The 13,851-nt window shown below is 45.3% G+C and overlaps 1 pseudogene; it reads right to left on the bottom strand.

The window, feature by feature from the left end:
- Positions 1–759: 759 nt before the first annotated feature.
- Positions 760–13,288, bottom strand: LOC140902630 (olfactory receptor 52K2-like; annotated as a pseudogene).
- Positions 13,289–13,851: the final 563 nt, after the last annotated feature.

Genomic DNA, 13,851 nt, shown 5'->3' with positions numbered 1-13,851 from the left:
TCATCATGCTCTGAGGGACAATGGGAATTGTAGACTGCATCAAGAAACACTGGGAAAGGCTGGGAGCCAAATAAACTCCCTGTCTTCACAAGTTTCAGAGTAGCAGCCATGTTAGTCTGTATTCCCAAAAAGAAAAGGAGTACTTGTGGCACCTTAGAGACTAACCAATTTATTTGAGCATAAGCTTTTGTGAGCTACAGCTCACTTCATGAAAGCTTATGCTCAAATAAATTGGTTAGTCTCTAAGGTGCCACAAGTACTCCTTTTCTTTTTGTCTTCACAAGAGTGGAGATTCCAGGAAGGAAGCAAGAGCTGTGCTGAAGAGATCCAGGGAAAGAGCAGGGTGCAGTAGGGATACTATGAGAGGCCGTGGAAAGAAGCAGGCTGCTGTACGGATGTCAGGAGAGACCCTGGGAAGGAGCAGGCTGTGGTAGGGACACTACAAGAGGCCCTAGAATGGAGCAGGATCCTGTAGGGAGGCTAGAAGGGGTCTGGGAAGGAGAAGTGCTGGAGCAGTGTTTAGAGTGGGGATGCCGAGAGCCATTGAACCGAACTGTAAACTGTGCGTATGATGGAAACCACTTCTAGCCAGGGGGAATGGCACCCCCACCCCCATGCCCCTAGTTCCAGAACCTATTCTGGGAAGTATCAGGCTGCTGTAGGGATGCCAGGAGAGGCTGGGGAGGGAGTAGGCTGCTGTAGGGGCTCTAGGAGGGAGCTGAGAAGGAGCAGGCTGCTGTAGGGACGCTTGAAGATGGGTCAGAGGATCTGGATGTAGGACAGGACGACAAGGATAAAATCTAACCCCACTGTTAGAAATGCCACAACCAGACCATAGGCTCTCATGACTGTTGTGCCTGCACAGGCCAGTTTCACCAGTGTCATTAACTCACAATAAGTGTGAGAAATGACATTGGTCTTGCCGTACGGGAGCCATTTCAGCAGGAATGGGTGTGGACCCACTAACACATCCCCCCTCATCACAACACCCAGCCCTATCTTGGCTATGGCCCGATAGGTCAGGACGGCCGAATGTCACAGCAGGTTACAAATAGCAAAGTAGCAATCGAAGGCTATGGCCGGCATGAACCTGGAATCCGTGACTGACCATGGATGAAGGCAGTGCGTCTGTGTGAGGCAGGCACTGGTGTGAATGGCCCAGTCCCTGAACCAGAATATGCAGAGTGTTTTGGGCAGGGCGGTGGTGGAGATGACCAGGTTGGCAAGTGCCAGGATGGAAAGGAAAACATACATGGGCTCGTGAAGGCTCAGCTCAGTCTTGATAACAAGCAGGAGGAGGCCATTCCCCAGGAGGGACAGAAGGTAGACGGAGCAGAAGGGGATGGAGATCCAGACGTGCGCCGCCTCCAGCCCCGGGATGCCGAGGAGGATGAAGGTGGAGGGGTGGGACATGGTCCAGTTGGAAGCTGCTGTGGTCGGGCCAGTTGGGTGCGTTCAGTTCCATGGCACGGCTGATTCCTGCCCCTGTAACTAACCATTAAAAGAATCAGTAACCATCTCATGGGAACATGACAAGGTGGTATTTTCTCAGCAGTAGCTCATCTTGGAAAAAATTTTGAAGGAGAAGGTAGTTAAGGACATTGAAGTCAATGGTAAATGGGACAAAATACAACATGGTTTTACAAAAGGTAGATCATGCCAAACCAACTCGATCTCCTTTTTTGAAAAAGTAACAGATTTTTTAGACAAAGGAAACGCAGTGGATCTAATTTACCTAGATTTTAGTAAGGCATTTGATACCGTGCCACATGGGGAATTATTAGTGAAATTGGATAAGATGGGCATCAATAGGAAAATTGAAAGGTGGATAGGGAACTGGTTAAAGGGGAGACTACAATGGGTCCTACTGAAAGGTGAACTGTCAAGCTGGAGGGAGGTTACCAGTGGAGTTCCTCGAGGATCAGTTTTGGGACCAATCTTATTTAATCTTTTTATTACTGATCTGGGCACAAAAAGTGGGAGTGTGCTAATAAAGTTTGCGGATGATATAAAGCTGGGAGGTATTGTTAATTTAGAGAAGGACCGGGATACCGTACTGGAGGATCTGGATGACCTTGTAAACTGGAGTAATAGTAATAGGATGAAATTTAATAGTGAGAAATGTAAGGTCATGCATTTAGGGATTAATAACAAGAATTTTAGTTATAAGCTAGGGACGCATCAATTAGAAGTAACGGAGGAGGAAAAGGACCTTGGAGTATTGGTTGATCATAGGATGACTACGAGCCGCCAATGTGATATGGCTGTGAAAAAAGCTAATATGGTCTTGGGATGCATCAGGAGAGGTATTTCCAGTAGGGATAAGGAGGTTTTAGTACCGTTATACAAGGCACTGGTGAGACCTCACCTGGAATACTGGGTGCAGTTCTGGTCTCCTATGTTTAAGAAGGATGAATTCAAACTGGAACAGGTACAGAGAAGGGCTACTAGGATGATTCAAGGAATGGAAAACTTGTCTTATGAAAGGAGACTCAGGGAGCTTGGCTTGTTTAGCCTAACTAAAAGAAGATTGAGGGGAGATATGATTGCTCTCTATAAATATATCAGAGGTATAAATACCGGAGAGGGAGAGGAATTATTTAAACTCAGTACCAATATGGACACAAGAACAAATGGATAAAAACTGGCCACTAGGAAATTTAGATTAGAAATTAGACGAAGGTTTCTAACCATCAGAGGAGTGAAGTTTTGGAATAGCCTTCCAAGGGAAGCAGTGGGGGCAAAAGATCTATCTGGCTTTAAGATTAAACTCGATAAGTTTATGGAGGAGATGGTATGATGGGATAACATGGTTTTGGTAATTAAATATTCATGGTAAATAGGCCCAATGGCCTGTGATGGGTTATTAGATGGGGTAAGATCTGAGTTATCCAGGAAAAAAAATTCTGTAGTATCTGGCTGATGAATCTTGCCCATATGCTCAGGGTTTAGCTGATCACCATATTTGGGGTCGGGAAGGAATTTTCCTCCAGGGCAGATTGGAAGGCCCTGGAGGTTTTTCGCCTTCCTCTGTAGCATGGGGCACGGGTCACTTGCTGGATGATTCTCTGCTCCTTGAAGTCTTTAAACCACAATTTGAGGACTTCAATAGCACAGATATAGGTGTGAGGTTTTTTTTTTTTTTTGTAGGAGTGGGTGGGTGAAATTCTGTGGCCTGCGTTGTGCAGGAGGTCAGACTAGATGATCATAATGGTCCCTTCTGACCTAAATATCTATGAATCTATGAATAGACCCCTAACATCACATGGGCACTGAATTGTAACTAATCCACTATACATCTCAGCCATTCCAGTCATTCTGTTCTGACTGCAACATGGCTATAACCATTACTGGCCAGGGTTGATTTACAATCATGAGAAGCAATAAAGCAAACTAAGTCCACATTTCCAAGGTCCCAGTGGGGATCAGAGGGTAGAATTTGCCCAACATGTCATAAATTTAACCTCGTGAACAGATACTGAAAGGTCCATGTATTCTATCACCTCCACTGACCCATACAGAACATGCAGGTGCCTCTGTCATAAAGAGGAGAGCTAGGAAACCTGCAGGGTCTACCTAAGGGACAGGGACATTTAAACTGAGCTATTGTTCTCCCAGCAAGTCCCAATGGATTCAGATATAGGACTTTCTGAATGCACAGAAGAAGACAGAAAATCTGCCCCTCATTGAACAACCCTGGTCATTGTAAGTTAAAAGTTGAATCAAGCCCTGAGACAGGGATTCCCAAAATTTTTGCTGGCACAATCCCATTTTAATGAACTGTTTCCTCCTGGGACCCCAGACAGCAAAATGGCATGTTCCACAGAGCGTGACTTTGTACGTAGGGTGCCTGTGAGGTCACACTGTGCAGAGGATGCCACTTTGTATAGCAAAATAGAGTACTCCGTGCATCATGACCTTGCATGCACCATATATGCAAGGTGATGCTGTGCAGAACAAAATGGTGTTTTCCGCACACTAGGGATCACCACAGCCCCATCTGCTGATGGCACAAGCCACCATTTGCAAACCACTGCCCTGAGAGCATCCCAGGTTGGGCTCCTTCACCTCAACCTTCCAGTCAAGGCACGTTCAAGGTCTCTGGCCTATCTTTGAGGCACTCAGTGGCCTGGGCCTAGGATTTATAAAAAGGACCTAAATCTCTGGGTCGAAGACCCGACTCCCACGCTTCTCAGGCTCAATGGGTGCTGTTAGGGTACTCCGCCCACTCAGAACTCTGGGGTACAGATGGGGGGACCCGCATGAAAGACCCTCTAAGCTTATATTCTACCAACTTAGGTTAAAACTTCTCTAAGGTACAGATTCCTTCCCTTGTCTTTGGACGGTATAGCGCTGCCACCACCAAGTGATTTACACAAAAATTCTGGGAAGGGTCACTTGGAATCCTTATCACCCCAAAATATCCCACCAAGCCCCTTCAACACCTTTCCTGGGGAGGCTTGGGGATAAAATACCAACCATTGCCTTAGCAATGTGAGCAGAGACCAGACTCTTTGTCTTAAGGACACCAAAATCAATCAGGTTCTTAAAAGAAAAACTTTTATTATAAAGAAAAAAGTAAAAGCATCACACCTTCAAAATCAGGATGGAAGGTAACTTTACAGGGTAAGAAAAGATTTAAAACACAGAGGATTCTCCTCTGGGCTCAGCTTCATAGTTACAAAAACAGGAATGAAACTACCTCTGTAGCATAGGGAAATTCACAAGACAAAACAAGAGATAACCTAACTCATTTTCTTGCCCTACTCACAGTTTTTGTGGATTTAGATGGATTATTCCAGGTACATTTTTCAGGAGACGTTGTACCTGCTTGGCTTCTTCCTTCGTCCAGAGAGGGAACACAGAACAACAAAACAAAACCTCCCCCCGCAGATTTGAAAGTATCTTCTTTCCTCATTGGTCCTTCTGTTCAGGTGCCAGCTAGGTGATTTGAACTGCTTAACCCTTTACCGGTAAGGAATCCAGTACAGCTGCCAAGGAGGGACTTTATGCTACTGAATGGGCTGGCATACATAAAGGTTGCTACCCTTCCCCCTATATTCATGACAGGTGCAAAGTTCATTTATACATCAGAGATATCTTTCCTAGGTGCCAGACCTAGACTGTGGAGCACAATCCCATGAGAACTAAGGACCACTCCCAAACCTCCCCAACTTCCCCTCCAAGCGCAAAGTGCTGTTCTTCAACCAGCCGTCTCTAGCAAGAGCATAGGCTGTTTGGGCACTGAAAATCCCCAAACCTTTTGAAAACAAACACTCCATGCTCTGGATACAATTAACTTAGGCTTGAATAGAGACTGGGACTGGATGGGTCATTACACAAAGTAAAACTATTTCCCCTTGTTTATTTCTCCCTCCACCCCCCACTGTTGCTCAGACATTCTTGTCAACTGCTGGAAATGGCCCAGCTTGATTATCACTACAAAAGATTTTCTTCCCACCCCCACCCCCACCCCCTGCTCTCCTGCTGGTATTAGCTCATCTTAAGTGATCACTCTCTTTACAGTTTTCAGAGTAGCAGCCGTGTTAGTCTGTATTCCCAAAAAGAAAAGGAGTACTTGTGGCACCTTAGAGAGGTGTAAGGAGAGTGATCACTTTAGATAAGCTATTACCAGCAGGAGAGTGGGGTGGGGGAAGAGAAAACCTTTTGTAGTGGTAAACACCCATTTTTTCATGGTTTGTGGGTTTAAAAAGATCTTCTGTACTTTCCACAGTATGCATCCGATGAAGTGAGCTGTAGCTCATGAAAGCTTATGCTCAAATAAATTTGTTAGTCTCGAAGGTGCCACAAGTCCTCCTGTTCTTTTTTGTGAATACAGACTAACACGGCTGCTACTCTGAAACTCCATACACTGTTCTCCCCATGAAGAGCTCTGTGTAAGCTTGGAAGCTTGTTACATTTCCTAATAAAAGGTATTACTTTGTTTCCCTAGATGTTAGTCATGTCACTAGGCTGGGACCCTTTGAATTAACCTTCTAATCAAGGCACGTTCAAGATCACTGACCTATCTTTGAGTGTCCTGGCCCCAGCATATCTAAAAAGACCTAAATCCCAAGGATGAAGATCTGACCCCCATGTTCCTCAGTCTCAGTGGAACTTTCTTCCACGAGTGAAAAGCTCATTTAGACCTTTTCCAGGGGCCAAGCCCAGGCTGTGGAACAAAAGGACCTCTCCCATGACAACTAAGGACCACTCCCAACCCTCCCCACCTTCCGCTCCAAGTGCAAAGTGCACTTCTTCAACCAGCCGTCTCTGGTATAAGCACTGGCTGTGTGGGCATCGGAAACCCCCAAACCCATCAAAACAAACACTCCACACACCATCTTCCCCCTGAAGAGCTCTGAAGAGCAGGGCATTGGATTTAGGTGACCTCCTGTGGTCTCGTCCAACCCTAATATTCTATGTATCCCATGAAGGCTGCCAAAATATGTCCAGATTGGGCCCCCATAGGTCTCGATGCTGTCTGAGTGTGTGATGTGCTATGTCCTCTTGCTGTCCACTCACTGCTCTGCATTGTTCATAACTAATGTTTCTATAGCAAGCTCTGTTAGAACAGGTTATATAGCAAGTTGCAGCATGTTTATGGGGTCACTTCACCCATTGCATAAATACAGACAGCTGTAGGGTGAAACAGGCAAGTTGCTTCCACCTATCTACTCCATCCATCTCTCTTTCCACACAGCCCTCTCTCTGCCTGTCTGTTCAGCACAGCACAGCAAGAGTTAAGGGCATGAAGTGGAAAAGAAATGCACAGCCAGGTGAATCTACAAGGAAATCTTTCAGGAGATGCAAAGCAATTCCTCAGGTTGAAATTGGACCAGACCACCAGATCTAATGCTCCTAAATCCTTCATAAAGTGCCAAAGGATCTTTGATAGCCACAAGTGTCCAGCCCCTTGGTTTTAGGTCTCACCAACCCTCTGAAACCCCACCAGGTGAACAGGCGGGGATGAATCCAGGGAGAGGAGAAGTCAAGAAATTTGATATGATTGATATTAGTGAAAGCACAACTGGAATATTAGAATCTACATTAAAGATACTATTACCTGCTTTAGAGTTACTGATAATTAAGGAGGGCATGACCAAGACGATAAGAACAGCTATCCTGGGTGGGATGGGGTTACAGTGGACGAGAAGCTGGATATGAGTCAGCAGTGTGCCGTTGTTGCCAAGAAGTCCAATGGCATTTTGGGATTTATAAGTAGGGGCATTGCCAGCAGATTGAGGGACGTGATCGTTCCCCTCTATTCAACATTGGTGAGGCCTCATCTGGAGTCCTGTGTCCAGTTTTGGGCCCCACACAACAAGAAGGATGTGGAAAAATTGGAAAGAGTCCAGCGAAGGGCAACAAAAATGATTAGGGAACTGGAACACATGACTTATGGGGAGAAGATGAGGGAACTGGGATTGTTTAGTCTGCAGAAGAGAAGAATAAGGGGGGATTCGATAGCTGCTTTCAACTACCTGAAAAGGGGTTCCAAAGAGGATGAATCTAGACTGTTCTGAGTGGTAGCGGATGACAGAATGAGGAGTAATGGTCTCAAGTTGCAGTGGGGGAGGTTTAGATTGGATATTAGGAAAAACCTTTTCACTAGGAGGGTGGTTACCTAGGGAGGTGGTGGAATCTCCTTCCTTAGATATTTTTAAGGTCAGGCTTGACAAAGCCCTGGCTGGGATGATTTAGTTGGGGACTGGTCCTGCTTTGAGCAGGGGGTTGAACTGGATGACCTCCAGAGGTCCCTTCCAACACTGATATTCTATGATTCTATGATGGGATCGCCGGGCTGCAACCTGGGACTGTGGGACAGCTGTGCCCCCTGAACAAATTGATCTGGCTTTTCTCTCAGAATGCCTAACTGGTGACAAGCAGTGAACCCCTCCAGATGCTGTTACAACTCAGTACAACCAGATGTGTAGCCTCCTCACCCAGCCCGATTGCACGAATGCTCCCAGAGCCACTTATGAATCACACAGAGAAAGGCACCAGCCAAATCCCCCAGCTCCCAGCCTTGTACCTCAGGAATATACCATCTTGCACTGCTCAAGACTTTTGCTTGAGCAATGCAAGTTTATTAATTGGCTCGCCACTTATCAGTGGAAAGTGGATATACACCTGCCTTTGTAAACCTGAGCAGATTTACCAAGCACTTCAGTAACACTCACTGGTAAGGATAAACATTAGAATAAGTTTATTGATTACAAAATATAGATTGTAAGTGATTATAAGTGATAGGCAAAAAGTCAGAGTAGTTACCAAAGGGTAATAGAAGACAAGCATGGAGTCTAAATTTCCAACCTTACTAGACTAGGCAATATCTGGACTAAGCCATTTTTTCTCACCCCACTGGATACTGTAGGTTGGTTACAGTATTTCATATGCCGGCTCTCCCTGTTAGCCTGGGCACCAGCCTCCTCAGCTCCAGCGTTCTGATTGCCTTCAGCATGGGTGGGGGAGGAGAAAGGAAAAACCATGAGGCGTATATCCCCTATTTTATATCCTCAGTCCATGTGCTTGGAGAATACAAGTCCAGGCATGTCTGGTAGGCATTGCAGATTCACTAGGCGAGGCTGAGCAATTTCCGTGGTGTGGAGTTGTGCAAGTGAGTCATTGCATTGTATCTCCCTTGCTGGACAATGGTTGTTGATGGTTATTCAATGCCCACCTAGGCGTTGGTTACCTCCCTTGTTGCTTTCTCTGAGGAGCTACTATCTGGGTGATTTCCCAGATCACAGCATATTTTAGTGACAACCACACAACACTTATCCCTATGCACTAATGATATACATATTTCAATAGAACAATGGGTTTCAGCATACCATAACTGTTAGGATATAGATATTCAGGCCTGCCTGTAAAGGCTTAGAATTTAAGAATGTAGGTCTATGTTTATCATTTCGCTAGTAATAGAGGTATACAAGAAAGAATCTGTGTAAGGGCCTTCTCTCCCTGTGACAGTCTGAGGCCCTGTTCTTAGGCTCAGGCCTTTGTCTAAGCAGCAGAGGCAGCCACAACCTGGGAAGCGACCGGTCACCTCCTCACATCCCAAACTAGTCAATCTGGGGCTGTTAGGAAGGGGATCCGATCTATCACCTCCAAAGAAAGGGAAGAGCCTAGAAGATGTAAAAGGAAATTTAGGTTGATAGTTTTCTGTCTGGTAAGAACTCACTTATCAATAGACACAGCTGGGAAGTGCTTATGTCTTTATAGATGTAGTTGTGAAATCCTCACTTCTGTATTGTTTTGTCATTAGAGTTCCCACTTTGTTATTGTTTATTTACATGGTCGCTGTCTGGTTCTGTGATTGTTTCTGTCTGCTGTATAATTAATTTTGCTGGGTGTAAACTAATTAAGGTGGTGGCATGTAATTGGTTAGCTAATCATGTTACAATATGTTAGGATTGGTTAGTTAAATTTCAGTAGAATGACTGGTTAATGTATAGCTAAGAATATTACTATATAAATTAGGAGCAAACAGGAAGTAAGTTGGGATTTGAAAATAAGGAAAAAGGAAGTTCACCTCAATATACATTGAATAGTTTGCACCTTCAGACTTCGGGTATTGTTGCTCTCCTTTCAAGCAAGAAGGACAAGGGAAGTGAGAGAGTGAAGGAATAAGCTCTCTAGCAATAACCTTTCCCATGATACCTTACATGGCATGCTTTATATGAAATATCACAATTATATACAAATGATGAATATGGGATTACAGGGCTCTCCCCTGTGGTATAAAGTGTCACACTGGTTAAGACCAATGGTTCACCTAGCCCAGTGTCCTCCTAGTAGCCAGTTCCAGGGTGATTCAGAGGGAATGAACAGAACAGGTAATTATCAAGTGATCCATCCCTGTCACCCATTCCCAGCTTCTGGCAAATAGGCTAGGGACACCATCCCTGCCTATCCTTGCTAATAGCCTTTGGTGGACCTATTCTCCATTAATGTATCAACTTCTTTTTAACCCTGTTATAGTTTTGACCTTCGCAACATCCTCTGGCAAAGAGTTCCACCGGTTGACTCTGCAATGTGTGAAAAAAAATACTTCCTTTTGCTTGTTTTAAACCTGCTGATTATTAATTGCATTGGGTGACCCCTAGTGTATGTGTTATGAGAAGGAGTAACACACACTTCCTTATTTACTTTCTCCACACCAGTCATGATTTTATTGACCTCTATCATATCCTCCCTTAGTCGTCTCTTAATCAAGCTGAAAAGTTCCAGTCTTATCAATCTCAAAAAACTGTTTGATACCCTAATCATTTTTGTTGCCCCTTTCTGTAGCTTTTCCAATTCCAATATATCTTTTTTGAGATGGAGCGACCACATCTGCACACAATATTCAAGATTTAGGCATAGCATGGATATACATTGAGGCAATATGGCATTTTCTGTTGTATTATCGATCCCTTTCCTAATGCTTCCCAGCATTCTGTTCGCTTCTTTGGCTGCCACTGCACATTGAGTGGATGTTTTCAGAGAACTCTCCACAATCACTCCAAGATCTCTTTCTTATCGATCAGTGTACTAAAGGACCGATCATGGTGCTGCCTGTTTTAGGACAGGCCTACACTCCAGAATTGCTTTGGTATAACTATATCACTCAGGGGAAAGCTCTCTCCCGTCGCCGTAGAGTCTTCATTCAAGCACTACAGCAGCATGGCTGCGTCAGTGCGGCTGGACCGATGCAGCATTTCAAGTGTAGCCCCATGCCCCTAGATACTAGGCCAGGGACAGGATGAACAGCTCTCAGGCACTTACCTATAATCTGCAGAAAGATACACTGCATTATAACGAGGGATTTAAGTTTGGGAGGCGTAGGCTGGTGGCCTCATGCTGCCACTAGTAAAATATCACTGGAGTCTCTACAATGTAGAGATGATAACTTCGTAATACAAAAGATATTGTAACCGACTCAGGATAATTCTCCACTGGATTTCAATGTTATGGATAAAGATCAAGTGTATCATTGAATTAAAAATTGATGGTTACCTGGGTGCAAGGGATCACAATCTACTTTCAGTGGCTATTTGCAAACAGAATGTAGTTAAGATGATAATTGGCTATTATTTAGGAGTGTTTTATTAGATGCCCACAAAAACCACCGTTCTGCAGTCATGCACTATGGCTTCTTTGGTTAAAAAAACATCATGGTTGAGAGGAGAAGTGAAGGCACTAGTTAAACATTAAAGACATCCCAATATGTACCCAATGGGGAAGATGAGAACAAGGTATTCAAATCTGCTGACAGGAAATGCAGGCAATTAATAACAGATGGAAAAGCTGTGCTGATGTAGTATTCTTATTCTTTAAAGCATTGGAGTTAGTTCTGCATGGCAATCCCATTTTAAAAATCACTTTACAAGTCAATGTAGCTCATACCAAATGGATTAAAATCTGGCTAACTGATACTTTGCAAAAAGTAATTGTAAATGGGAAGGCATCAACCAATGAGAGTGTTCCTAGGGAAGTGGTCTGTTTTTGGTCCAATGCTCATTGCAGGTAAAATTTGCAGATTACACAAAAAATCGTGGAGTGGTAAACAATGATGGGGCAACTCAGTGATGCAGACTGGCTGGGTCACAAATTCAGAGACTGAAGTGGCAGACAGGACCATTGTGGTCATCTATCTGACCACCTGTATAACGCAGGCCATAGGACTTCCCTTCATCCATTTCTGTTTGAACTAAAGCAGATGTTTTGGAAAAACATCCAATTTTGATTTAAAAAATTTCAGTGATGGAAAATCCACCATGACCCTTGGTGAATTTGTTCCAATGGTTAGTTGCCTTCAGTTAAAACTTTGCATCTTATTGGTGGCATGGGTTCATTTGAACATGTGTTTTAACATGAATGTGAAGTCCTATATTTGGGAACAAAGACTGTAGGTTACATAAGATGGGAGACTGTGTCCTGGGAAGAAGTGACTCTGACCAGGATTCGGAAGACACAGTAGCTAGCCAGAGGAACGTGAGCTCCTATCCAATGCTATAGCAAAAAAAAAAAAAAAAAAAAAAAAAAAATAGAAAAAACAATCCTCAGATGCACAAGAAGGAGAATATCCAGTAGGAGTAGGGGCATGATATAACCTCTGTGAGTCCATTAGTGGAATACTGTCCCCAGTTCTGTTGTCCACACTTCAGAAAGCATGTTGATAAATTGGAAAGTGTTCAGATCATAACCTAGCACACCCAGAAAATGTACAATCATCCAACTGGCTCTGTGGAAAAGCCAGCAATCTCACCAACTACCATCCAGTGTCTGACCTCCCATTCCTAAACCAGCTAATGGAGAAATATTGATTGAGAACCATGTCCTGGCCTGAGCTATGACTGAGAGAGAGCCAGGATTCTGCACCTTTCAGGCAGCACTGGAAACAGTTTTGTAATGAGCTTCTCAATTAAAACTGTTTTTGGCCAGGGCTAAACTAGAAACTTTTGCTGGGATAGCAATGTTGGCTGGGGGAGTGGGGGTAGAGGGGTGATTTGTTACAACATATCTAACCAGGCAAAAGCCCTAGTGTAGACAATTCTACTGGCATAAAAATGCTTTTGCTGGTATAGCTTATTACACTTACTTCCGGTATAAGCTGCATCTACACGAGGAGGGTTTGCCAGTAGGGCGATACTGCCTCTGATGGAGTCTTAAAACTTGGGTCAGGCGTGGGACCTAAACTCTTGTTTTGTAACTGACAAGACACTGAGTTGGCAGCAGGGTCCGTTACCCTCCAACAGGGGCTACATGCTCCCCACATTCCCCCAATCCCAGGATGGGAGGGGTGGGTTGGTAGGGGGAAGGCCTGATGCCAACACCCTAGAACCAGCCCCAGCTCAGAGATGGGAGATTCCCCAGTCCCAGCACAAGCCCTGCCTTGCCCCACTCGCTGGGGACTTCCTGAGCCAAGCCTCTGGTGTGTCTAGGCAGCCACAGACTATGAAGTCCTCAAGGTCACGCAGGAGCCATGGTGCTGGGTGGGCTCAGCCCAGCCCACACCCGCAGGCAGAGATGGCCAGACCCAGTAGGAGCGAGTGGCCTTGTGACCTGGCCTACGGGGTCGCAATGACACTTAAATTCACAGCAACGATCAAAAGTTGTGGTTTCTGCAACCAACCGGCAGCCAGGGATTTTCTTGTAGCCAGATCTATGAACGACTCCAGAAACGTACAGCACTGGAACAGGCTCCTAGAGTTCATGAGCCTTGGCAAACCCTGCATGGCTTTTAATTTGTTTGATAATAATGATCTTTACCCGTTTTCTCTGCTTGTCCCTGGTGCATCGGCCTGCCCAGCCCCCTTGGGGCGCCGTATGCCCAAGCAGGGGGAAGCAGGGGACTGTTTCCCCAGTCTCACACTCTCTGCTGAGCTGCGGCTTCTCAGGTGAGGCAGAACCCTGCTGGGATCCCCCAGCGATGGCTATAAACCTCCCTGCCCAGCACTCCTCCGGCACTTCTCAGAGACTCTCCAGATGCCTGCCGCTGGCCGGGGAAGCCCCTCTCTGCTGAGCCGGAGCTGGGTGAGTGCAGAGCTTTGGAGCCCAGAAATGGCCCTCAATATCAGCACATTGCCCCTCATAATAGCCCAGATGAACACAGAGCTGAGTTAGGTGACGGGGGATCCTGCAGGTTGTGCCAGACCAAGGATGCTCAGATAGGGGCAGGCTCAGGGTCTGATGAAAGAGCTCGGAGAGGCACATGTCTGGAAGATTGGTCTGCAGGACAGATGCTTAGCCTCTAAGTTGCATCCCTCTTGAACTGCACAGAAGGGGCAGGGTTATTCAGTGGGGCCTGGCTGGGAAACATGGAGCTGTTGCCCTGGATTTAAGGGGTGAATATATTTCAAA

This window comes from Lepidochelys kempii, chromosome 1 (assembly GCF_965140265.1).
Source record: "Lepidochelys kempii isolate rLepKem1 chromosome 1, rLepKem1.hap2, whole genome shotgun sequence".
NCBI classification, from domain to species: domain Eukaryota; kingdom Metazoa; phylum Chordata; order Testudines; family Cheloniidae; genus Lepidochelys; species Lepidochelys kempii.
This window is presented reverse-complemented; position numbering and strand designations above follow the sequence as displayed.